The sequence below is a fragment of the Pongo abelii genome, chromosome 17, assembly GCF_028885655.2.
Source record: "Pongo abelii isolate AG06213 chromosome 17, NHGRI_mPonAbe1-v2.0_pri, whole genome shotgun sequence".
In the NCBI taxonomy this organism is placed as follows: Eukaryota; Metazoa; Chordata; class Mammalia; order Primates; family Hominidae; genus Pongo; species Pongo abelii.
This window is the reverse complement of record NC_072002.2, coordinates 22,750,658-22,778,143: the sequence shown is the minus strand read 5'-3', so window position 1 is coordinate 22,778,143 and position 27,486 is coordinate 22,750,658. Positions and strand designations below refer to the sequence as shown.

The following is a 27,486-nucleotide window of genomic DNA, read 5'->3' as shown; positions in this document are numbered from 1 at the left end:
TTCCAAAGAAACACATGCTTGTTATAAAATCACTACTAAGAATTAAGGTTTATTTTGCAATATATATATATATTTTTATACGCAGGGTCTCACTTTGCCCCCCAGGCTGGAGTGCAGTGACAAGATCTTGGCTCACTACAGCCTCGACCTTCTGAGTTCAAGCTATCCTCTTGCCTCAGCCTCAGCCCCACAAGTAGCTGGGACTACAGGTGCACACCACCAGACCCGGCTATTTTTTTTGTATTTGTGGTAGAGATGGGGTTTCACCATGTTGCCAGTGCTGGTCTTGAACTCCCAAGCTCAAGAGATCCACCCTCCTTGGTCTCCCAAAGTGCTAGTATTACGGGCATGAGCCACCACGCCTGACCTATTTTTCAATACAATTTTCTATTCACATATAAATACACTATGTGTACATACACAGTTCTGTGGGGTTTTTGTTTAGTATTTTCTTTTGTTACTATTTTTAAGACATGAGGTAAGAGACTAAATCTATTTTGTTTTATAAGCAACCTCAATAAAAGATTAAACTATTTTCATGGAGAAAAATCCCCATTATAATGCTAGCACAATAAGCAATTTGGAAATTAGCTCCTTTGTCCTACTAAAAATGGTAAAAATATAAATTACCTCAAAAAGCCCTCAAATAATCCAGTTTGCACTACAACTAGCAGTTCATAGTATCTACATGCACAAACCAAATCTCAACCTTTTCCTAAACATTTATTATGTTCTACAGCTGGGGAAAACAGGAACAATACAATATCAAATTTAAAGAGGAGTCAGCCACAGTGCGAACTTTTGACAATGGACCATTAACTATAAAACAAGTCCAACAATGAAAAAACACAGCAAAAAGTTACTTTCTGTTAAAACTGAAAAGCTTCCAACTGGACCCTCCCAGACTTGTTAAAAACAGGAACAAATAAATAAAACTGAAAAGCTATTTGAGATAAATATATACCTGGATGTAATGAAACTGTAAATACTAAATCAGTAAAAAATGTTAGTTGGAGGGACTGAATATTTTTACATTGTTGGCCTCAGTCTACTTCTCTTTTTCTAGAGTAAATGTTTCGACCACAGAATAAGAGAACCTAAAACAATTTACATTAGTGTGAAAATATAGCTGCAGGGGAGATACAACATCATAAATCACAACCTCTCTCTGAGAAGAAAAAAATTGTTTTAAAAAACCCCTGCTGTTAGGGCCAGGTACAGTCCAAATTCATTTCTAAAATCCCAGTGTTACATAACTGAAGTATATTTTGATGGAGCTGAACATCAACTTATATAATTATCAAACTACTGCATTCTGTTTTGATTTTTCAGCAAAGAACATGACAGGCCTGGGGAGGCGGCAAGAGAAGAAAAGAAGTTTAAAAGCACCACCCATTTGTCTAAAATAAAAAAACACAGCTTTTATTTTTAAAATCATTTAGTGAGAAAAATCACAAATTCTCAATATCTCATCCCAAGACTAAGCCATATAAAACGGTCTTTAAAAATCTCAATTCTTATTTGTCATTTTTTTTCAAGGTATTTTTAGGTGTTTCCGTTATTTAAAAACAAACATGAAAGCTTACTCAACAAAATGTTAAGGTACTTTAAAAGTTAATTAGAGGAGCATTATCATATTTATATGCTTCCTTTCCATAGATAATAACACAAATGTTGTTGGACATTCTACTACATTTGATAGAAAATTTAGTAACAGCTGTCTGCTAGTATAGCCATAATCATAAAATATGTGGAATGTATATTCCCAGAAAATTGCATCTTCATCTGTTGGTTTAAATTTAAAGCATCAGAGAATTAGTTGAATACGAAAATGCTATTATCTAAAACCTATTGATGTACTAATAACCATAATGAGGAGTATTCATTTTAGAGCAAATGCACAATCTCCTCTAAAACATGACTTTAATACAATGCAATCATTAGAAGATCAGATCAGTCTGGGAAAAGCTCATACAAAGGATTATTAAAAAACTAAATAGCATCTCTTTATTTTCTTGTTCACAGAGAAAATTTACAAATAAGTTGTTTTATTTAAAGCCTTTTTAAAAGGCAAATAAATGAGATAACAAGAGCTTCATACGTTTTTGAAGCATATATTTGAAAACCTTAGATGACACTGATAAAACCTGCAGAAGAGTATGCAATACCCTGTAAATGGTAGATACTATTATTACATATTTAAATTAATAAACCTAAAACAACTAAGCAATCTAATAAAAATTCACTTAAAAGTTGTTCACTGTGAACAAACACTGTAAATATTGGTGATAATTACTGTGACTCAAAGGGGTTGTGCTATCCTTGGGCTTCTTTTCTTCTTCAGCTGGCTCCTAGAATACAGAAAATGGGGTTTAGATGGTATTTCTGGATAATTGTTGGAAACACTGAAAACTAATGTTCGTTTTTGCAGGAATGAAAGTTATGAAGATCCTTTGTCACTGAGGGGGACAATGCACACAGTACCCGGAGCCTTCCGGTGGGTGCCCAGGAGGGGCACACATGATCCATTTGGACGTGGAAGGAATCCATTAAAAGTATTGCTTCTGGATAAAATAAAAGAGACAGGAAGCTTTGATAACAGTTAATATTGAGGTTGACACAGGTACCTTCCCTGAGTGGATCCCTGGGCCTGACAGTCGCACAGGAGTGGCTGAGAGAAGAGGCTTGGTCCTCACCGAAGCCAAGCCCTCCATCCTACTTTTGCTTTCAGCCTATCTGGGTCTAGTACAGTTTGTAAGTATTCAGTTTAAATGCTTTGATTTTAACCAAACTGACCTTCATAGAATCACAAGTGACTTCAAAAATTCCTGAAAAGAAACCATAAATTGTGTATGATGAACAATACAAGCACACTCAGCAAGCAAGATGGTGCAGCCCCACCCCATGGGGCAAGCAAGGCATGCTCTTTCTGCAACTCTTGAAGGAACATTTACCATTCAACAAAGACTAGGAAAGTGACTTTCTCTTTTGAAAGATACAATAACAAAGAGCATTTTAAAAGTGGGTATCCAGATATGTGTCTTATTTACGTCATTTTGTGGCCATCAAAATGTATTCCACCTATTAAAAATTCGTGGCCAGCCAAGGTGGCTCACACCTGTAATCCCAGCACTTTGGGAGGCCAAGGTAGGTGGATCACGAGGTAAGGAGTTCGAAACCAACCTGGCCAACATGGTGAAAATCCATCTCTACTATAAATACAAAAAAGAAAAAATAAGCTGGACGTGGTGGCATGTGCCTGTAACCCCAGCTACTCGGGAGGCTGAGGCTGAAGAACTGCTTGAATCTGGGAGGCAGAGGTTGCAGTGAGCCAAGATCATGCCTCTGCACTCCAGCCTGGGTGGCAGAGTGAGATTCTGTCTCAAAAAAAAAAAAAAAATTGTAATAATTATGTACTTAAAAATTGGGAACAGAATTTCCCAATTTTAAAGTCTTTTAAGTGAAGGGTTTCAAGCAGGCTTTGAACTTATTTTTGGAAACATAAATATACAATAGTTTTTTGGGTTTTTTTGTTGGTTTTTCAGATGAAGTCTCGCTCTGTCACCCAGGCTGTAGTTCAGTGGCACAATCTCGGCTCACTGCAACCTCCGCCTCGCAGGTTCAAGTGATTCTCCTGCCTCAACCTCCAGCTAGGATTACAGGTGTGCACCACCACACTCAGCTAATTTTTGTATTTTTAGTAGTGATGGGGTTTTGCCATGTTGGCCAGGCTGGTCTCAAACTCCTGACCTCAAGTGATCTGCCCACCTCAGCCTCCCAAAGCGCTGGGATTACAGGCTTGCACCACTGCGCCCGGCCAATATGTAATAGTTTTCATTATTTCCAAGAACAACTAATTATCATCAGAGAATGTGAAAATTTAGCAGCTGATTTATACAAAAACTGTTGCTGAAAAATGAGTGTTATGAATTAGTAAGTTTGACCAAAAAAATTTCTTCAATTTATTCTTATATAGTGTTGGGATAGATCTTTTTAAGTTATGGCTAGTGTGGCTGTCAGTCCCAGTCTGCATGGGGCAGACCTGTTCATAGCACTTTGAAAAGCCCCACATCTGGGGAAACTCCTGAGTCCTACGCAAATGAGGAGGCTTGGTCACCCTAGCTTTGATAACCATAAAAACCAAATCTAAAAAATAGACTGCACATTTGGAAGGCTGAGGTGGGAGGATCACCTGAGGTCAGGAGTTCGAGACCAGCCTGGCCAACATACTGAAACCCTGTCTCTACTAAAAATACCAAGAGTTAGCCGGGCGTAGTGGCGGGCACCTGTAATCCCAGCTACTCAGGAGGCTGAGACAGGAGAACCGCTTGAACCCGGAAGGCGGAGGTTGCAGTGAGCTGAGATCACGCCATTGCACTCCAGCGTGGGCAACAAGAGCTAAACTCCGTCTCAAAAAAAAAAAAAAAAAAAAAAAGACTGCACATAATGGTATCACAAAGCTCTAAACCAGATTTCCAAAAATGAATCATGTATACTAATATTTTAATGAAAGCAAACTAGTTTTTAACTGATGAAATAAATACTATTAATTTCATTTTTCTACCTTTCTTTAGTTCCTTTTTCAAGTCTATGGTTTTAAGGTATAAAAGACAATTTGTATAGTCACAAATTGTATCAGTGTCTTAATTGTCTTTCATCCCCCCAAAACATAGTCTGGTACCTAGTCTAGGTCGACAAATATTTGATGCATGAAGGCAAGAATGAAAGGTTCAAGAAGAGTGCTTTTCTGCCTGGTAGATTTCACATCCAAAGTTATCATGGGTATCTTCGTGCAATTAACAAAGTAGCATTCTGCTAAAATGTACTATAAGCCAGTGCTTCTTAACAGGCATTTGAATCATCTGGGAATCTTACTAAAATGCAGACCTTGATTCAGTGGCTCTAGGGTAGAGCCTTAGACTACAGATTCCAACAAGCTCCCAGCAGATGCTACTGCCAAAAGTATACGGCCCTCACTGTGAGTGGCAAGGCTACCACCTTTTAGCAGGGCATGCAGTGGGAGTGGAAACAGTCATGCAATCATATCTACCCTGTTCTACTGCAAGTGAGATGATGAACTCCTGCCTTGGGTCTAATTTCCCATGGTAGCACTTTACCCCAATTCCACCCCTGTTCATTCACTCAATACACAGGAAATTTACATATGTAATTCAAAACAAAGAGACTCTCTTCTACTGCAAAACCTAAAACAGTAAAAAGAAACAGCATTCGAGAGTTGATTATGTTCACACTATAGCTACTGAAGCATTTTTATAATCACGGTGTCATTCAAAAATAAAAAGAAATATATAATATGCTATCTGTTGCTCAGTGAGTGTTTGATTCACACTTCTTTATTTGCTACTGAAATTCTGCCTAGAAAGAAAAAAATTCCACACAAAAACAACATTACCTCTCACTTTGGATTTAAATTGCCTAAGCTTCCAACATCTGTATGTTCTTTAGGTGGATCAAGGTTATAGACAGGTAAACATACACATAACCACACGAAAGATTATATTGTGTATATCAGAATAAACATATATATCTATAACATACTGACCTATGTTTAAACAATTTTGCAAATGGAAAAGTATTTAGTATCATATGGTAGAGCAGGGAAAATGCTGAATTTAGGGCTAGGTGACCTAAGGTCAAATCTCAACCCACCACTAAAAGCTATTTAACTTTGAACAAATGACCTACGTTCTCTAGACCTGATTTTTCTCATCTGTTAAAATAAAGAAATTGGACTAAATATTCTCCAAAGTTCCTGCTAGCTTTAACATTCTTTGCTTCTGTCTAGCTAATTAATTATTTCATAAAGGTAATAAATCTACACTGCTATTAATGAACAGAGAATGAATTCTAAAAAACAAAAGAAAAAATTAGCGCTTTATCTTATCCTTGCAGACAGACCACTAAAGGAAATCAATACAAATTGTGAAAAATAAATCCATTACTGCAATTTCTCAGGTTTCAAACTTTAATTCTGAAAACTGAAAATAAAGTTCCAGAAAAAAATAGTGTTCTGAAAAACAGGGAGATAATGGTTTAAGGAACATAAAATAAGTCTTCGCTATGGTACATTTCCATTCACCAGTTTAAAATCCGTCATTTTGGAGGACAGGATTATGAAGTGGGAAAATAACCAAAAAGGCTTAATGCTCTGTTCCCTCCTGCTGGCACTGGACGCATCACATGCTTTTACTACAAGGCACAGTGACGTTTTCTAATTAATTAGTGTCTGCATTTCTCTGTCTATGAATTCCAATCAAGCGAACAAAACGAAGGATTTTCAACTACTGATTTGTGTTTGGCAATTTTGATTCATCACCTTGGAACTGCCAGATAATACCCCTTTGCTCTCCTTTGCTGTTAGACCGAAGACTCCTGACACTCAAGGATTTTTGAGAACGCTGCTGTTCTTGTTCCATAAGAACCTGCTATCTGTGCCTCAGAGGGTGATACACATTGGTTTCATGAACTGCAGAAAACAGTGAAATCCTATTTAATAACTCCAGTGACAAACTGCTATTTGAATTTCACCTGCTGGTTCAAGTCCACTTTTCAACTTCTTTTTTGCTCTGATCCAATGTGGGATATAAATTGAAGATAAATAGAATTCACCTACTGGATAAAAGTAAAGAAATTTGTGGGACTTTTCTCCATCACTCTACTGGAATTCAGACACACTCAGGGAGAATGAAATGCTTCCATTTTGTTCAAATACTTGATAATATAGCTATAGTCTCCAAATGAAATCTCTCTAAAGTGTTTGCTAAGACACATACAAAAAACAAAAAGTAAAAAATATAACATAGCCTTATAAACACCACCTTCTTATGGTTTTTACCATCTGTAAGTGAATTTTACTGGCTGTCGTAAACTGGCATCAGTCTTCTATGAGGCAACAAAATGTAAAGAATTAACTATTACTTAAAAATAGAAACCAAAATAAACTCACCCCAAACATTTTCTCAGTATCTATTTAAGGATGTTGCAGAAAGATTGCATTACTCTCTACAAAAGTTGAGGTCAACCGTGGCCCCTGATGTCATTCTTTAAAGGCCAGTGGCCACCACCTCAAGTACAACTTTCTCAGCTTGGCTATCAAGCCTCACCAAGTGTGACCAGCCAGATCTACCCCAGTCACCCTGCAGTCTAATTGCACAGCAAACCTTATACTTACTGAAATGGAAAGACCCATAAAGATCTTGCAATCTAAGACTGTTGTTCTACAGACAAAGAAGCTGAGCCCAGCCCTGTGAAGTGACTTGTCTTTGGCCACACAGCTAATGAGCAGCACAGCCAAAGAATAAAACCTGAATCTCCTGACCCATGCCCCAACCCCATCCAGTGCTCACCTATACACTGCCAATTGCAACATCTGCTCCAATCAGATAAGTCATTAAGGTCCTGCCATATATCACACACGTCACCTTCTCTTCCAACCCCATACCTTTGCTCATGCTGCCTCCTTAAGGGGCCCAGATAATTCCCGCTCTGACCTCTCAACTTTCTTACCTCTCAAGGTTAAAGAGCATCTAGATGTTAATATATTAAAAGGTTATATGGCCAGGCAGGGTAGCTCACACCTGTGATCCCAGCAGTTTGGGAGGCCGAGGCAGGCGGATCACGAGGTCAAGAGATCGAGACCATGCTGGCCAACATGGTGAAACCCCATCTCTACTAAAAATACAAAAAAAATTAGCTGGACGTGGTGGTGCACACCTGTAGTTCCAGCTACTCGGGAGGCTGAGGCAGGAGAATCGCTTGAACCTGGGAGACGGAGGTTGCAGTGAGCTGAGATTGTGCCACTGCACTCCAGCCTGGTGACAGAGCAAGACTCCATCTCAAAAAAAAAAAAAAACAGTTATATTCTCTCAGATTAGATTTACCAGGTTGGATTTAAAAGCTGTTTGTTATAACAGAATAACAATGCATTCAAGATAAATATCTTAGATACTCTTCATCCTTCAAGGTCAGACTCAAGCTCCCGATGACTCTACCTTTCTCTGAAGGGTGACCATAGCTTAGAGCATGAATGTGCTACATATGTACTTAGTTGTTCTCCATTAATCTACATAAGTTAGTTTTCCTTTATTCGGCAATACTCTAAGATCCTTCTGAGAATGAAAAATGTCTCACATTTCTATCTCTCAAAGTTCATAACTCACTATTTAGATAAAGATCCATTGATGTTAAGAGGTTCACAGGGAGAGGGAGAATGGGAATTAACATTTTTTGAGTATCAAATATTTTATATACACAGAGATTATATATTTCATTCTTGTATATTCAAACAAAATTTCCTTTTTTTTGTGAAACTTGCATTTTTATGTAGGAAATTTGCAATTTCACAGCCTGTATATTATTTTGGGGTTTTGTGCCCAGAACACTCACATACACACTAGACATCAATGAAATCACCCTGAAAAAAAATACTTTCCCCCAATCACCATGTGCCTACACTTTGCTAGTCAATTCTAAAGCAAGCTGGTGAGCAGAAAAAGCTAGCAAAGGGCACCAAAAATGACACTTATCTTTGTGTTAGAAGTTGTGAAAAGACAAAATACATCAAGGAGTATAAAGGGACAGAGAAAAACCCTCTTCAAGTCTGCAGCAGCACTACAGGGATCAGATCATAAACAGCGGTTTACCCATACGGTAGAAACAAAGATGTAAAACATATAATAAATCCCAAGGAAAAGAGACGCTCTCTCAGATGCTGTTAGGGAGAGGATAAACTAGGGTGATCTCTTTGGAGGATGATATTGAGTGGTTTATCAAAATTTAAACAAGCATACCCTTTTCTACAATAATTTCACTGCTATGATAGTACCTATGAATGAACTGCAAAAGTATTCACATATAAAAAGGATATATGAATAAGAACATTGGATATACCATGGTGTATAACCACAAAAATTAAAATAATCTAAATGTTCACAGTAGGGCACTGTTAAAATACATTATGGTACATTCATAAAATGAAATACTATGCAGCAGTGAAAAGAATAAGACCTGTATCTCCAAGACATTCATAATTAAGTGCAAAAAAAAGCAAGAAGCAGAACAATGAGCAGAATGTGAGCCCATTTGGGATGTGTGTATGTATGTGTATATGTGCATAAAAGGTTTGGAATTTTTAGCTGTCTTTTTGTCCTATGTAGACATACGAGAAACTGTACACAGTGGTCACACGGTTAGGAAAATGTTTAGGGGTTTAGTGTATGTGTGAGGGGATACGGTGGATAATTTAATTCTTACTTTACTTCCTGTCTGTACTGTTTTATTTTTTAGCCATATGCCTATGTTCTGAAAAGCATAAGAAAATATTTTTTAAATTCTATCTAGAAATACATACAAAATATTAGTCTAGAAAGACATTCACTGATATATATTAATATCATCATCTAAATTATTAGATATCCAAGGTATGAAATTACTATCTCAGAAGAAAATGTTCAGAAACACCCAACTGTGCATTTGCTTGATGTTTTATGTGCATGATCTGCCAATGGGATGTTATTTAGTTGACTAGAAATGTCACTTGTAAACCAGAAGGGTAACACACAAAATGAAGGATATTACCAATATTTCAAGGGTAACACACAAAATAAAGGATATTACCAATATTTCAAGGACTGTAATAAAATTCAAGCATGACTCAACCCTTTTTTCCACAGTGAATGCAGCCCCAGGTGTGAATACAACCTACTGTATTAAACTGTTAAATTTGACTAATGAAAATGAACACTGTTACTGGCAATGAGCCCCAAACTGACAGTGCAACGTGGCCTAAATGTGCATCTTTTCAATTATATGTGAACATGCTTTAAAATAATATGTCCCATTATCTCAAAAGGTAAACTAAGAATATGGCCCTTTAAAATATTATTTTGTTACTAATGATTGAAAAAATTCATTTGCATGGAGACATCATTAAGCACCAGGAACATCATTTAACAGATGTTTTTGAAAATCTAGCTATGCAAGCCCTGCACTAAAAGCATATCTAAGTGTTAAGCACTTCTGGAGTCCAATAAAGGGAAGTCCCAATGTAGGACAGAAATAACGGTAAACACATCAGGATTAAGTTAGAAACTGAGTTGGTCTTTAAGAGGAAATTGGGTTTTGTGGTAATGCAGAAGAGGCAAAAGGTTAAATACTCGGATTGCAGAGTAAGATAACCAAGTACTAAGATAGGGGATAACAAGCTCAGCAGCTTAAAGAGAAATGATACTGACAATTCATATAAAATATGTGTGGATGGGGGAAGGTGGTCTCAAATGTTAAACAAAAAAAATTAAGAAAAATATTGATTAACTGTAACATGATTAGCAGGTAAGATGCATCTAGCCACTTCCCTAGGACAATGGTTCTCAAACATGAGTGGGCATCAGAATCACCTGGATTGTTAAAACAGATTGCTGGGCCCCATCCCTAGAGTATCTGATTCAGAAGATCTGGACTGGGGCCCAGGAATCTGCATTTCTAACAAACCACCAGGTGATGCTGATGCTGCTGGTCCAGGGACCACATGTGGAGAAGTACCCGGAATATCTCTGAACACATCAAATTGTGAGTCTCCTTGTGCTCTGATTCCTCAGAGGACACGACACAGCAGAACACAAAGAATGACATCTTCACCTAAGCCAAGATGCAGGCCTGCCCAAGTCTGGTCCAAGATACCTCTTAAATAGAAAGTTCTTCCCTCATACATTTAGAGCTCTAAACTCTACTGTAACTGATCTAATAAAAGCAACCAATCTGGACCCAGGGAACTGGCCCCTGGCCCAATGTTAATCACCCCATTGCCCAGTGAGGCCAATCCTGAAGGAATGGCTCTAGAGCTTGACATAAACCTATTCTGAACACCTTGAAACCAACCTCAAACTAGATCGTTCCTTGAGATGTCTCATTTAATGTTTGGAGTTCATCAAACCACACCTAACCTGGAACTGAACCAAAAGAAAATGTATTACACGATGTCACTTCAGCAACTGCAATGCGTAAATGTATAACCATAAAATGCATGAAGACCCCAAAATCACATCCAAATAAATGCTAAGAGCCAATGAAGGGTCACAGATGAGAATGCTGTAATGGCCCACCATCCCCAAAAATAGTCACCATGGAGGTCTTCTGGTCATTCTGCTTTTAAATTTGCAGGAATACATAAAGCTGTCATAAGGAAACAGAACAGACACGGTGACTACAGGCATAGTGAACATTATACCTTCTAAGTGTCTAGATGTTTCTGTGAAGGTATGTTTTTAGATATGACTAACATTCAAATCAGCAGGCTTCGATAAAAGTAGAGCACTCTGTAATGAGGATGGGTCTCATTTAATCAGCTGAAGGCCTTACGAGAAAAAACAGGTGCCCCAAGGAAGAAGGAATTCTGCCTGCAGACTGACCTGGACTCAAGACTGCAGCACCAACTCCTCCCTGGGCCTCCAACCTGCCAGGCTGCCCTGCATATTTCAGACGTGTCAGCCCCCACGACATGCCTCAATCAATTCCTCTTTTTAAGGTAAGTCTCTCTCTCTCTCTCACTCTCTCTCACTTGCTAGCTCTCTCTCGCTGTGTGTGTGTGTACACAAACACACAAAATATCGCACACATATTGGAATATTCAGAGGCCTGGTACTGACAGTCCTAGGGTGCCTGGCTATGTCTTGAGTGCTGCAACATCGCCATCAGTAGAAGACAGTAGGAGACAGAGCAACCACATGTGACAGCAGCTGAATATAGAAATGTTTCAAATAAAGTAACTATATTGAGATGTAATTTGCAAATGATAAGATGTACAGATTTTATGCACGCATTATGATGAGTGTTGAAAAATGTATAATATATCCTGCATAGCCACCATCCCAGTCAAGACGTAGAACACTTCCAACAACACAGAAGCTTCCTTTGTGCTCCTTCTCAGCCAGTCCTGCTCCCACCCTTCTCCAGACAACCATGGACGTGGTTTCTATTGCCTGTTGTCAGATTTCCTATCAGTGGGGTTATACAGCATGCACTATTGTGTCTGCCTCCTTGCTCAACATGAAGTCCGTTGTTCCCATGTTCATGCATGTGTAAACAGTTTATCCCTTTTTATTGCTGAACTAGTATTCATTTTATGGACATTGCACACTTGTTTGTGAATGAATGTTCACCTGTTGGGCATCTGGATTGTTTTCAGGTTTGGGCTATTATGAATAAAACTGCAAGTGACATTTGTTTACACAACTTTATATTTTCATCACTTTTGTTGGAATTACTAGGAGTCACAGGGTAGGCACATGGTTTAAGCTTCTTTAAAAAGTAGCATAACATCATTGAAAGTGGTTGTGCAATTTTACACCCCTGCCGACATTGGTATGAATGTTTCAGGAGCTCCACAACCTCAGCAATAACTGATGTTGGGAAATTTTGTCTGTCATTTAAATCACTCGAGTGAGTATGCAGTAGTATTTCATTTTGGTTTCTCTGGTGAGGAGTGATACTGAGATGTTAAAAGTTTGTTTATTGATCATTCATGAATTTTTTTTTCCAAAATGTTCATTGAGTTACGTTGAATTTTTTGTCAAGTCTCTTGTCAGATAAATGTATTTCAAATGCCTGTGGCTCACTTCTTATTTTTCTTGGTCATTTTGAAAAACAAAAGTTTTTGAGTCAGGTAAAAAATGAATTTATTAATTTATTATTATATGGGTAGTGCCTTCTGTGTGCTAATAAATCCTTGAATATTCCAATATCATGAAAACTTTACCTTAAAGTTTTCTTCTTGGGTTTTGTAGTTTTAGCTTGTATGTTTTGTTTATGTTTCATTTCAAACACTTGTGTATGTGTGATGTGAGGTAGAAGTCAGCTGGCTCATTTTTCTTCACATGTTGATTTTCAAGCATTCTAGTGCCATTTGTTGAAAAGACTGTCCTTTCCTCATTCAATATTCTTGTCATGTTTTTAAAAATCGATTGACTGCATATATGGATCAATTTATATACAATATTTTGTTTTATTAATGTATTTGTCTATCCTAAGCCAGTACGACAGAAGCTTCCTACACACCCAAGGCCTGGCTGGGCAGGCCCCGCAGCACCCCTACTCCCCCCTTCCTGGCCCCCGGACTTGCTGCTGCTGCCACCACTAGCGCCGATGTCAATACAACCATCGCTGCTGTTGCCCTCAATGCACTAGCCCACCCTACAAAGCTCCTACCATCTGGCCACCGCCGCAGCCGTGCCCCTGCCATGGCTGCAGCCGGCCGTCCTCCTACCGCTCTGGCGCGCTGGTCTCCGTAGCCGCCACCAACCACAGCGAGGCGAGCAGCAGCCCCAGGCCATCTGCAGGCTCCAGCCTCCAGCATGCAACTCCTCCTCCACCTGGCATGGAGCAGCTGGCAGGCAAAGCCAGAAAAACCCAGGGAAAAATGCAGGGAGTGGTAGCGTTAGAGCCTCACCTTGTCATGCTGGCCACTGGGTGGCAGGGGCCAGTAGGCACTCATATCCACCCTCCAGAGTCCAGCCTCTCCTTTCGGCCCAAGCTGGCCAGGAACTGGGGCCTGGAAACACCACATTGCCTGGCTCCCCAATCCACAGGAACCGCTAGGCCCACCAGGGCTGCGCTCCTCGGGCAGCAGAGCCAGCAGGAACTCAGACCCAGCCAGCACTCCCACCCAAGTGCGGGTTCCCAATACTGATGCCTCCACCCACAGGGCCCTGTCCCCATATGGTGTCCGCTACTCCGTGTCCAGCGTGCCTGGGGGTCCCAGGCGGTCTCCGCAACACAGAGCGAGAGGACGCGGGCCCCGGAACCAGAGGGCCTTGCCGTCTTCAGGATTCACGCGGAAATGCCGTGTGCTCGTTGCGCTCCAGCAGGAGCAGGAGGAGGTCGCCCTCTGGAGTCTGGAGTCCGGGGAAAGGAGGAAGGCTCCTACTTTGGAGGCCACTGCTGTTGCTGCAACCTCTGCCGCCACGGGCAGGGCAGCCCCTGACAGCACCCTTAACCCACGGCCCCACTATTGGCCCAGGGATAGCGCCCTTAACACCCCCGCTTCGCCACTGCAGTGTAACAGCCAATAACGCTCCTAACCCGTCCCGGCCTCGGACGTTGCAGCACCAGGTAACTCCCCCAACCTGCCCCCTGCCGTAAGCCATGCAGCCACGGATTGGACCCCCAACCAACCCCCAGACCGCGGGCAGTGACGCCCCGGAGAGCGGGGCAACCTGCTCCCGACCGTGAATAGTTCAGCCACGGATTCTTAAGGCCCCCAACCTGCTCCCCACGACGGGCAGTACAGCCCCAGATAACGGATAACACCCCCAACCATCCCCCGCTGCGGGGAATGACGCCCTGGATAGCACACCCAACCCGCACTCCGCCACAGGCAGTGCGGCCGCAGGCAGGGCCCCTGACAGTGCCCCTAACCCATATGCCGCTGCCAGCAGTGTAGTCCCTGATAATGCACCAAACCTGAGCCCCGCCACAGGCAGTGCAGCAGCTGATAGCGCCCTTAACTCGCCCCTACTGACCGCAGTGCAGCCCCCGAAGGTGCCCACAACCCACTCCACCACCCTGCCTGGCCCCCGCAGGGTATCGCCCCCAAACCAGCCCCTTGCCGCGGACAGTGTAGCCCCTAATAGTGCACCGAACCCGCCCTCTATCATCGGCAGTCTGGCCCCTGATAGCACCCGAATCCCCCGCTCCAAACACCTCCCTGGACTCCCCGCTCCTCCGCCCCCCCTCCCACCGGCAGTGTAGCACCCGATACTGCCCCTAACCTATCCCCCGCCGCAGGCATTGTAGCCCCAGATAGCGCGCCCAACAAGCCCCCCGCCATGGGCAGTGCAGCCCCGGATAACACCCCCAACCCACTGTGGGCAATGAAGCCGCTCCAGTCAGCGCCCCGACCAGTCAGTCCTCTCACCCCCACAGCACCAGCAGTATAACCACAATAGCGGCCCCAACCTGCCCCCTGTTGCGGGCAGTGTAGCTCCCAATAGTGCACCCAACCCACCCTCTATCATTGGAAGTCTGGCCCTCGAAAGCGCCCGAACCTCCCGCCTCCAAGCACCTCCCTGCACGCCCCACTCCCCCGCAACCGGCAGTGTAGCACCCAATACTGCCTGTAACCTCTCCCCTGCCTCAGGCATTGCAGCCCCAGATAGCGGCCCCCCACCCGCGGTGAACAGTGCAGCCCGGGATAGCACACCTAAAGTAATGACGCCCAGAGTAACACCCTAGCACACCTAAAGTGGTGCCACCAAGAATAACACCCCAACCAGATCCCAGCCGTGGGCAGTGTAGCCCCAGATTGTGCACCTACCCCAACGCCTTTCTACACTCTGGCCGGCTGCAGTGTCCAACTTCAGCGAGGCGAGCCAGTGCGGTGAGCCAGCGAGGCCAGCCGCAGTCCCGTAGGCTCTAGCCTCCAGCCTGTGGTAGGTGCCTTCTCCTTCCTTCCTGCAGCCAGGCACAGAAGCAGCTCTCGCTTCCAGCCACCTCCTATACTCCATCTGCTCTGCAGGCTCCATCACTGTCACACACCATGCAGAGGCCAGCCCTGGTGCCACAGGCTCCAGCCTCCAGCTTCCAGCCGCAAGCGTGTAGCAGGGGACTCCGCTTCCATCTTCCCTAAGCTACAAACTGAGCTGCCAGACAGGTTGATGCAGAAGAGCCCACAATAGCACGACTCCCCCCTTAGCATAGGTTATATTACTGAGGTTATGCAAACGAGGTTTCTGGACTTCATATTCTGATTGGATGAGAAAAAAACCGCTAGGCCTACTCTGATTGGACTTTATTTTCATGTTCTGATTGGATGAGAGCAAGTCTTAGGTTAACCAATCCAATCGTGAAGATAAAGTCCAATCAGAGTAGGCCTAGCGGTTTTCCTCTCATCCAATCAAAACATGTAATTCATAAACTCAGTGTCTAAACCATGCTAAGGGGCAGGATCGCGCCATTCCAGCCGTGTTTGCATCTGCATTTGCAGCTGCTCTGTTCCTAACTTAGGGTAGGAGGTTCCCCCTGCCGCATGTGGGACGTGGCTGGCTTCGCTGGCTCGCCTTGCTGCAGTTGGTGGCAGGGACGGACGCTGCAGGTGGCCAGAGCATAGAAAGGTGACAGGGTAGGTGCGCTATCCAGGGCTGTACTGCCTGCGGCCTGAGGCGGGTTGGGGGCCCTATCTTGGGTGTCACTGGCCGCCTTGGGTGGCTGGTTGGGTGCGCTACCTGGGGCTGTGCTGCCTGTACCGGGGGGGTGGGTTGGGGGCCCTATCCGGGGCTGCACTGCCTTTGGTGGGGAGCAGGTTGGGGGGGCGCTATCCCGGACTGTATTGCCGGCAGCCATGAGGTGGGTTAAGGGTGCTATCTGGGGCTGCACTGCCCACGAGGGCGGGTGGGGGGTTTCGGGTTGAGGGCGCTATGGGGTGCTGCAGTGCTCACGGTGCGGGGGGGGAGTCGTTTGTGTGTGCTTTAGCTAGGATTTTGCTTTAACTAGGATTTCCAGTACTATGTTAAATAACAGTGGTGACAGTGGGCATCCTTATCATATTCCAGATCTTAGAGGAAGGGCCTTCCATATATCCCCATTCCATGTGATACTAGCTGTGGGTCTCTCTCATGTGGTTTTTATTATGGTGAGGTATGTTTCTTCTGTAGCTGGTTTTTTGAGGATATATAGCATGAAGGGATGCTTCATCAGATGTTTTTTCAGTTTCAATTGACACGATCATACGGTTTTTGTCCTTTATTCGGTTGATATGGTGTATCACACTGATTGTGTTGAATGGCCCTTGCATCCCAGGGATACATCCCACTTGATCATGATGAATTATCTTTTTAATATATTGTTGAATTTGATTTGCTGGCATTTTGTTGAGGATTTCTGCACCAATATTAGAGATACTGACCTGTAGTCTCCTTGTTTGATGTCTTTGTCTCAATTTGATATCAGGGTAATAATGGTCTCATAGAATAAGTTTTGGAAGTATTCTGTCCTGTTTTTAAAATAGTGTGAGTAGAATTGGTACTAGGTCTGTAAATGTGTGGTGTGAAGCCATCAGCAGTGAAGACATCAGTTCCTGGGCTTTTCTTTACTGGGAGACTTTTTCTGATGGCTTCAATGTCATTACTTGTTACTGATCTGTTCTGGTCTTGGATGTTTTCACGGTTCAACCTAGGTAGGTTGTATGTGTCTAGGAATTTGTCCATTTCTACTAGGCTTTCCAATTTATTGACATAATAGCCAGTTATGATCCTTTGAATTTCTGAAGTGTCAGTTGTAATATCTCCTTTTTTAGTCTCTTGATTTTATTTGAATCTTCTCTTTTTTCTTAGTCTGATTAAAAGTTTGTCAATTTTGTTTAACTTTCCAGAAAACCAACATTTGTTTAATCTTGTGTATTTTTTTCGTTTCAACTTTATTTCTTCTATGATCTTTATTATTTCTTGTTTTATTTTGGGTTTAGTTTGTTCTTTACTTGTTCTTTAAGATGTATTGTTCATTTGAAGTTTTTCTTCTGTTTGGATGGTAGGCACTTACAGCTATAAATTTCTGCCTTTGTACTGCTTTCTGTGCATCATAAGTTTTGATATACTGTGTTTCCATTACCTTTTGTTCGAAGAAATTTTTTTCAATTTCCATCTTAGTCTCTTCGTTGATTCACTAGTGATTCAGGAGCGTATTATTTAACTTCAATATGATTGTATGGTTTCCAAAATTCCTCTTCTTCTTGATGTAGTCAAAGAAGATGGCCACGGAGACAGCAGCGTGTTTGAAGTGGTAGGAGGTGGCTATCAGTGAGAGCTGCTGCATACCCGGCTGCTGGAGGCTAGAGCCTGCAGCGCAGCGGCTCGCCTCACTGCAGTTGGTGTTGGTGGCGACAGAGACTGCAGCCCGACCAGAGTGGTAGGACAGGTGCTATCCTTGGCTGTAGTTTTCACTGGGGGGGGTGGTTTGGGGGGGCTATCCAGGGTGTCACTGCCTGCGTTGGGGGTACTGGTTGGTAGCACTATATGGGGCTGCGTTGCCCATGGCAGGGAGTGCATTATCAGCACTCTCTGGGGCTGCAATGCCTATGGAGGACAGGTTAGGGGCACTATCAGGTACTACACTGCTGGCAGCATTGGGGGGGTGCAGGTTGGGGGCGCTATTGAGGGCAGGACTAGCCTTGGAGGAGGGCAAGTTGGGTGCTATCGGGGGCTGCACTGCTGGTGGCAGTCGGCAGAGGTGGCAGCGACAGTGGTGGCATCCAAAGAAGGAGCAGTTCTTCTCTCCGTGGACTCCACACTCCAGAGGACGATCGCCTCTTGCTCATACTAGAGCATGGCAGGTATACAGTGTTTCCATGGGAATCCTGAGCATGGAAGAGCCCCCACACCTGCCGTGGTTCCTGGGCCCTTGCACTCTGGGTCTATGCCGCAGAGACTGCATGGCACCCCCAGATATGGAGTAGCAGCCACCATGGGGGACAGTGTCCTGTGTGTGGAGGCATCTGGAATGGGAATTGGCACCTGGGTGCGGAGGGTTGGCTGGGTCTGAGTTTCTGCTATTCCTGCTCCCCCAGGAGTGCAGCCCGTGTGGGCTCAGCAGTTCCTGTGGAGTGGGGAGCCGGGTGCTGTGGTGTCTCCAGCACCCACCCTAGGCCCCAGTTCCTGGACAGCTTGGGCCAAAAGGAGAGGCTGGACTTTGGAGGGTGGGTGTGAGTCCCTTCACTGAAACCGATCCCTGCCACCCAGTGGCCGGCATGACAAGGTGAAGCTCTGACGCTACCACGCCTTGCATCTTCCTGTAGGCTTTTCTGGCTTTGCCTGCCCACCTGCTCCATGCCAGGGAGAGGAGGAGACACCTGCCATATGCTGGAGGATGGAGCCTGGGACACCGTGGCTCGCCTCGCTGTGAGTTCGTGGCAGTGACAGACACTGCAGCACGCCAGAGTGGAAGGAGGGCAGGCAGCGGCTGCGGCCGGGGTAGGGGCAGGCCTGCAGCGGTGACCGGGTGGTAGGAGCCTTGTAGGGAGGGCTGGTGCATTGTCATTCGGCCTGGTCCTGCCCTGCCCCTGCCGTGGACCTTGCCCTGCCCTGCACTGCCCTGGCCTTGCCCTACAGTTATCTGGCCTGTCCCGGCCCTGCCCTTCCCTGGCCCCACCCTGGTCCTGTCTTGGCCCTGTGCTACCATGTCCCTGCCCTGTCCCTGCCCTTGCACTGGCCCTTACCTGGTTCAGGCCCTGGCCCTGCCTCTGCCCTGGGGCTTCCCTGAACGTGTGCTGGCCTGGCCTTGGCACTGGCCCTGCCCCTTCTCCTGACCCTGGTCCTGCCATGGCCCTGGTGCTGCCAGTGGTCATGGTCCTGGTCCTGTTCTGTCCCTGACCTGGACTTGGACGTGTCCTGACCCTGATTTGTCCCAGCCATGCCTTGGCCCGTCCCTGCCCTGGCCCTGCCATGGCCCTGCCTGTTCTGCCCTCTCCCAGCAATGACGTCACCCTGCCATGGCCCAGTGGTACCATTGCCCTGCCTTACCCTTCCCTGGCTGTGCCCTGGCCCTGCCTGGTGCTGGCCCTTCCCTGAACCTGCCCTGACCCTGCCTTGGCTTTTGCCCTGCCCTCATTATGGCCTGACTCTGTCCTGGTCGTGCCATATCTCGGGCCCTGGCCCTACTGTTATCCAGGCCCTGCCCCTGCCCTGGCCCTTCCCGGAGTTGACCAGGTGCTGCCATGGCCCAGTCCTGCCATTCCCATGCCCTACTCTGCCCTGGTACTGCCATGGCCCTGCCTTGACCCTGGACCTACCCTGACCCTGCCTTGATGTTGGCCTTTCCCTCTCCATGGCCTGGCTCTGGCCCTGCCTTGCACAGGCCATGATCTGCCCTGTGTGTCCCAGCCTGGGCCCAGCCCTGGTCCTACCATATTCCTCGCCCTGGCCACACCCTTGTCCTGGCCCTGACCCTGCCCTGGCTGTTCCCTGGCCCTGGCCCTGGCTGTTCCCTGGCCCTGCCCTGGTCTTGGCCCTGTCCTGGCCCTACCCTAGCTTTGACCCAGCCCTTGCCCTACTTTGGCCCTCACCCTAGGCTTGCCTGTGCCCTGTTTCTAGTCCTGCCCTTGTTGCCCTGCTTTTGGCCATGCCCTATGTTACCCTAGCTCTACCCTGCCCTGACCCTGATCTGGCCCTGGCCCTACCCTGGCCTTGCCCTACCCCTGGCCTTGTCCTACCCTGGTCTTTTCCTGCCCTGGCCTTGCCCTTGCTTGGCCCTACCGTGGGTTTGTCCTACCCTGACCTTTTCCTACGCTGGCCTTGCCCTGTCCCTGACAATGCCCAGACCCCACACTGGCCATGCCTTGGCCCTGGCCCCTCCTTGGCCCTGCCCTGCCCTGGCCCTGCCTTGGCCCTGTGCTATCCTAGTTCTGCCCTGGCCCTGGCCTTGAGCTCGCCCTGGCCCTGACCTCACCCTGGCCCTGACCTTGCCCTGGCCGTACCCTTACCCTACCCTGGCCCTGCCCTGCAATGGCCTTGCCCTGCCCTGGCCCTGCCGCTGCCCTGGACCTTCCCTGAACCTGCGCTGACCCTGCCTTGGCTCTGGCCCTGCCCCTTGTCCTGACCCTGGTCCTGCCATGGCCCTGGTCCTGCCAGTGGTCATGGTCCTGGTCTTGTTATGGCCCTGACATGGCCTTGGTCATGTCCTGGTCCTGATTTGTCCTGGCCCTGCCTTTTCCTGTTCCTGCCCTGGCCCCACCATGGCCCTGCCTGTTCTGCCCTCTCCTGACGCTGACCTTGCCCTGTCATGGCCCAGTGGTGCTGCTTCCCTGCCTTACCCTGGTTGTGCCCTGGCCCTGCCTGGCGCTGTCCCCTCCCTGGACCTGCCTTGACCCTGCCTTGGCTTTTGCCCTGCCCTCACTGTGGCCTGGCTCTGACCCTGTCGTGGCCCAGTCCGAGCCCTGACCCTGCGCTTAGTCCTGCCATATCCCTGGCCCTGCCCTTATCCAGGCCATGCCCCTGCGGCTGCCCTGGCCCTGGCCTGGAACCTGGCCCTGCCAAGGACCTGCCCTGACTCTCCCACAGCTCTGTCCCTGCTCTGCTGTGGTCCTGGCCCTGACCCAGACCCTTTCCTGGCTCTTCCCTGGCCCTGGCCTTTCCTCGGCCCTAAGCTGGCACTGCTCTGCCCCTGGTCTTGTCACACCACCCTGCCCTGGCCCTACCCTTGCCCTATTCTGGCTTTGACCCTGCCCTGGCCCCAACTTGGCCTTCACCCTAGCCCTGGCTAGGCCCTGCTCTGGATCTGGCCCTAGCCCAGACCTGGTCCTGGCCCTGGCCCTGGCCTTTCTCCTGCCATAGCCCTTGCCCTGAACTTGACTTGGAGGTGTCCTGGCCCTCCCTTGGCCTGTGCCTGCCCCTGTCCTGCCCCTACCATCACCTTCCCCTGTTCTGCCCTGTCCCAGCACTTACCCAGCCATGCCATTGACCTCCCCTACCCTGCCTTGGCCGTGCCCTGGCTCGGTTCTGGCCCTGGCTCTGCCCTGGACATACCCTGACACTGCCTCAGCCCTGTCACTAGTCTAGCCCTGCCTTGGCGTTGGCTCTGCCCTGTCTATGGACCAGCTCTGGTCCTGTCCTGTACTGGCCATACCATGCCCTGCCCTGGCTCAGCCCTGGCTTTGGCCTTGCCCGTGATCCTGCCACATTTCTGGCCCTGTCCCTACCTTGGCCTTGGCCTTGGCCTTGACCCTTACCCTGCTCTTGCCCTTCCCCTGTTCTGGCGGTGCCCTGGTCTTAACCCAGCCCCTGGCCCTGTCCTGGCCCTGGCCCTTCCCTGCTTGAAACCTTGCCCTGGTTCTGCCCTGGCCCTGACCCTGAAATGCCTGGCCCTACCCTTGCCTTGCACTGCTCGGCCCTTCCCCTGATTCTGGCCCTGTCACTGTTCTAGCCCCAGCCCTATCACTGGTCTTGCCATGGCCCAGACCCTTCCTTGGCCCTGCCCTGACCCTGTTCTGGACCCTGGTTGTGCCATGAACCTGCACTGTCCTTTCCCGTGTTTCGCTCCTGCCCCGAACCTGGTCCTGCCTCTGTCATGGCCGTGGCCCTGTCCCTGCCCTGGCCGTTTTCTGGCCCTGCCCTGGTCTTGGCAATGTCCTTGCTCTGTCCTGCCATGGCCTTATGCTTCCCTGGCCCTGCCCTGACTGCCCCGGCCCTGCTTTGGCCCTACCCTAGCTTTGACCTAGCCCTGGCCCTACCTTGGCCCTCATCCTAGGCTTACCTGGGGCCTGGTTCTTGTCCTGCCCCTGTTACGGCCCTGCCCTGTTTTTGGCCATGTCCTATGCTACCCTAGTCCTGCCTTGCCCTGGCCCTGACCTTGCCCTGCCCTTGCCCTGCCCTGGCCTTGGCTTTGCCTTGTCCTGGTCCTGGTTCTGCCCTGGCCCTGACGTTGTTCTGGCCCCTCCTTGGACCTGCCGTACTCTGGCCCTGCCTTGGCCCTGTGCTATCCTAGTCCTGCCCTGGCCCCGGCCTTGCCCTGGCCCTACCCTCACCCTACCGTGGCCCTGCCCTACCCTGGCCTTGCCCTGCCCTGGCCCTGTCTTTGGCATGGCCTTGTTCTGGGCCCTCCCTGGCCATTCTTTTTCCCTGGTCCGTCTCTGGCCTTGCCCTTGCCCTGGCACCTTTCTGATCCTGCCATATTTCTGTTTCTGCCCTATCCATGTTCCGGACCTGACTCTGGCCCTGGACTTCCCTGTCCTTACCTGCCATCCCCTGACCCGGTCCTTGCTCTGCAGTGTCTCTGCCATGTCTTGGCCCTGTGCTATCCTAGCCTTACCCTGGCCCTCCACTGGCCCTGGTCCTGCCACGGCCCTGGCCCTGACCCTGCCTTGTCCCAAGCCCTTGCCGTGCCATATCCCTGCCCTGGCCCTGGTTCTGCCATGCTTCTGGCACTGTCCTGGCCCTGGCCTTGGTCTTGTCATGTCCCTGGCTGTGACCCTGCCCCTGGTTTTTCCCTGGCCATGACTCTGCCCTGCCCTGGTTCTGTCCTCACCCTGACCCTGCCCCGGTTCTGGTCCTGCCCTGGCCCAGCCCTGACTGGGCACTGCACTACCCTGGCCCTGCCCTGCCCAAGGCTGCCCATGTAAGGGCTCTGCCTTGGCCCTGGCCCTGATTTGGCCATGCCCATGGCCTGCCACTGCTCCTGCCATGGCCCTTACCCTGCCACTGGTCCTGCCATAGCCCTGACCCTGACTTGGCCTTGGTCCTGACCTGGGTCTGGCCCTGTCCTGGACCCGGCACTTCCTTGGCCCTGGTTCTTTTCTGGCTCCTACCTGCCCTGACCTTTCCTGTCCCTGTGCTTCCCTGGCCTTGCTATGCCATGGCCCTGCCTCTTCCTTGGCCCTGCTCTGGGCATGGCCTAGGCCTTCAGCCTGGCCCTGCCCTGCCCCTGCCCTGGAGCTGCTCTACCATTACCTGGCCTGTCCCGGCCCTGCCATGGTCCTGCCCTTGCACTGGCCGTTCTGTGGCCCAGGCCCTGGCCCTGCCTCTGCCCTGGACCTTCCTGAACCTGCGCTGACCCTGCCTTGGCTCTGGCCTTGCCCCTTGTCCTGATCCTGGTCCTGCCAATAGTCATTGTCCTGGTCCTGTTCTGGCCCTGACCTGGCCTTGGTCATGTCCTGGCCCTGCCTTGGCCCATTCCTGCCCTGGCCCCACCATGGCCTTGCCTGTTTTGCCCTCTCCTGGCACTGACCTCACCCTGTCATGGACCAATGGTGCCATTGCCCTGCCTTACCCTGCCCTGGTTGTGCTTTGGCCCTGCCTGGCGCTTGCCCCTCCCTGGACCTTCCCTGACCCTGCCTTGGCTTTTGCCCTGCCCTCACTAGGGCCTGGCTCTGGCCTAGTCTTGGCCCAGCCCGGGCCCAGGCCCTGCCCTTATCCAGGCCCCATCCCTGCCACTGCCCTGGCCCTGCCAAGGACCTGCCCTGACTTTGCCATGGCCCTGGCCCTGCTCTGCCTTGGTCCCGGCCCTGATCCAAATGCTTTTCTGGCTCTGCCCTATCCCTGGTCTTTCCCCGGCCCTGAGCTGGCACCGGTCTGCCCTGGTCTTGGCACCACCCTGCCCTGCCGTGCTCTGGCTGTGTCACCCTGCCCTGGGCCTGCCGTTGCCCTACTCTGGCTTGGCCCTGCCCTGGCCCTACCTTGGCCCTCATCCTAGCCTTGGCTAGGCCCTGCTCTGGACCTGGCCCTGGTCTTTGTCCTCCCATAGTTCTGGCCCTGACCCTTAACTGGGCTTGAAGGTGTCCTGGCCCTGCCTTGTGCTTTCCCTCCCCTCCCCCTACCATCGCCTTGCCTTGTTCTGTCTTCTCCTGGCACTGACCCGGCCGTGCCATTGCCTTGGCCGTTCCCTGGCTCAGCTCTGGCCCTGGCCCCACCTTGGACGTGCCCTGACACTGCCTTAGCCCTGGCATTAGCCTGGCCCTGCCTTGACATCAGCCCTGCCCTCTCTATGGACTGGCTGTGGTCCTGTCCTGCACTGGCCATACCATACCATGGCTCAGCCCTGGGTTTGGCTTTGCCCTGGTCCTGCCATATCCCTGGCCCTGTCCCTACCCTGACCCTGGCCCTGACCCTACCCTTCTCAGGCCCTTCCCTGGCCCCGGCCCTGGCCCTTCCCCTGTTTTGGCCCTTCCATGGCCCTGCTCTGGACCTGTCCTGGCCCTAGCCCTTCTGTGCTTGAGACCTTATCCTGGCCCTAGCCCTACCCTGCTTGAGACCTTACCCTGGTTCTGCCCTGGCCCTTACCCTGTCCCGACTTTGAAATGCCTGGCCCTGCCCTGGCCTTGCACTGCCCTGTCTGTTGCCCTGACTCTGGCCCTGCCACTGTCCTACCCCAGCCCTGTCTCTGGTTTTGCCATGGTCCAGAGCCTGCCCTGACCCTGTCGTGGACCTGGCTGTGCCATTAATCTGCACTGTCTTTGCTGTTGTTCTGCCCCTGCCCTGAACCTGTTCCTGCCGCTGCCATGGCCATGGCCCTGGTCCTGCCCTGGCTGTTCCCTGCCCCTGCCCTGCCTTGCCCTGCCTGTCCTGGCCCTGCTTTGGCCCTACCTTAGCTTTGACCCTGCTCTGGCTTTACCTTAACCCTCACCCTAGCTTTGGCTTGGCCCTGTCTTGGACCAGCCATAGCACAGACCTGAATATGGCCCTGGCCCTGCCATGGCCCTGTCTGAGATCCTGGCCCTGCCGGGTACCCATCCTGGCCCTGCTCTGGGCCTAGTTTTGTCCCTGGTCCTTAGATGACCCTGGCCCTCCCCCGGCCCTTGCCCTTTCCATGGCACTGGCCTTGGACATAACTATGGTCCTAACCCTAGCCCTGCCCTGGAGCTGCCACTGTCTTGGCCCTGCCCTGGCCCTACACCTACCCTGCTCCCAGCTCTGGCCTTGCCCTTTGCCATAAACCTGCCCTGGTTGACCCTGTCCTGCCTTCACCCTGTGTTACCCTGGGCCTGCTCTACCCTGCCCTGCCCTGAGTTTGGCCCTGCCCTTACCCCACCTTTGCTGGAGCACAGTGGGCGCACAGCTGTTTCACAGGAATCCTGAGCACGGTAGGGCCCCCACATCCGCCGCATTTCCTGGGCGCCTGCACTCTGGGTCTGTGGCGCAGAGACTGTGACCCCCAGGTATGGAGTAGTGGACATCACGGGGGACAGTGTCCTGTGAGTGGAGGCGTCAGGAACGGGAACTGGCAGTTGGGTGTGGAGGGCTGGCTGGGTCTGCTGCTCCTGTTCCCTGAGGAGTGCAGCCCGGGTGGGCCCAGCAGTTCCTGTGGAGTGGGGAGCCTGGCACTGTGGTGTCTCCAGCACCTACCTCAGGCCCCAGTTCCTGGCCAGCTTGGAGCAAAAGGAGAGGCTAGACTTTGGAGGGTGGCTGTGAGTGCCTTAACTGAAACCAGCCCCTGCCACCCAGTGGCTGGCATAACAAGGTGAGGCTCTAACACCACCACCCTGTGCATCCTCTTATAGGCTTCTCTGGCTTTGCCTGCCCAGCTATTCCATGCCAGGAGGAGGAGGAGCCCCCTGTGGCACGCTGGAGGCCGGATCCTGCGACACCGCGGCTCACCTTGCTGCTGGTTGGTGGCAGCGACAGAGACTGCAACAATCTGTAGCGGTAGGAGGGCGGTTGCGGTAGGAGGGTGGCTGGCTGCGGCCAGGGCGGGAGCAGGGCTGCAGCAGTGGCCAGGCTCCGGTGGTGACCAGGTGGTAGGAGCCTTGTGGGGAGGACCAATGCATTGAGGGCGACAGCAGCTGTGGTTATATTGGCATTGCATTAGTGATGGCAGCAGTAGCAAGTCTGGGGGCTGGGAAGGGGGAGTAGGAGCTCTGCAGGGCCAGCCCAGCCTGGCCTTGGGTGGGTAGGAAGCTGCGGGTGCTTTATCTCAGACCTCTGTGGCAGTGGTGGAGGCACAGCCAGGGCGAGGAAGAGTCCTCCCCCTTCTGCAGAATCTGGAGGGCGCCTTCCTCCTGCTGGCACCTGAGCCAGGCGGGAGTGGCAGTATTATCTCACTCACAAAATTTAGGGGGTGACTATTTGTATATGTATCTGCTTGTTTTTTGTTGATAGTCTTGTACGTTTTCAAATTTCATTTTCTTAATGTTTTAAGACGTGACCTAACATATGGTCTGTACTTGAGAATGGCCCATGTGCTGAGGAAAATAATGTGTATTCTGCAGCTCTTACAGGGTGAAATACTCTGTAAATATGTATTAGATCCTTTTGGTCTATAATTCAGATTAAGTTCATTGTTTCTTAATTTCCTGTGTGGAAGATCTGTTCAGTGCTGAAAGTGGGTCATTGACATGTCCAGGTATTATTTATGTGGAGTTCTAGCTCTCTAACTCTAATAATATTTTCTTTATATATCTGGGTGCTTCAGTGTTGAGTGCATATGTATTTACAATCGTTATGTCTTCTTGCTAAATTGACCCCTTTGTCATTATATAGTGGCATTCTTTGTCTCTTCTAATAGTTTTTTTAAAGTTTATTTTGTCTGACATAAGTATAGTTATTTCTGCTCTTTTTTTTTTTTTTTTGGTTTCCATTGGCAGGTAATCTTTTCCATCACCTTATTTTCAGACTGTGTGTGTCTTTGGAGGTGAAGTGCGTTTCTTGTAGGCAACAGATAAATGAGTCTTCTTTTTTTTTTATCCATTCTGCCACATATGTCTTTTGATTGGTGAGTTCAGTCCATTTACATTCATTGTTACTGATAAGTAAGGGCTTACTCTTACTATCTTGTTTGTTTTTCAGTTGCTTTGTGGCCTTCTCTTCCTTTTTTTCCTTCCTCTTCCTTTTAGTGAAAGTAATTTTCTCTAATATGACTTAATTTTTTTGCTTTTCACTTTTTGTTTATCCTTTGCATGTTTTTTGATTTGAGGTTACCATGAGGCTTGCAGATACTATTTTATAACCTTATTTTAAGCTGATAACAACTTAACACTGCTTGCATAAACCAACAAGC

General features: G+C 48.8%; 1 long non-coding RNA gene across 1 annotated transcript; it reads left to right on the top strand.

Annotated features, from left to right (window-relative positions):
- The first annotated feature begins 15,967 nt into the window (after nucleotides 1-15,967).
- LOC129051657 (uncharacterized) lies at nucleotides 15,968-27,486 on the top strand. Its single transcript, XR_008516082.1, has 5 exons — nucleotides 15,968-16,132; nucleotides 17,747-17,913; nucleotides 18,800-18,902; nucleotides 25,991-26,135; nucleotides 27,074-27,486. It is a non-coding gene; the product is annotated as an uncharacterized LOC129051657 (long non-coding RNA).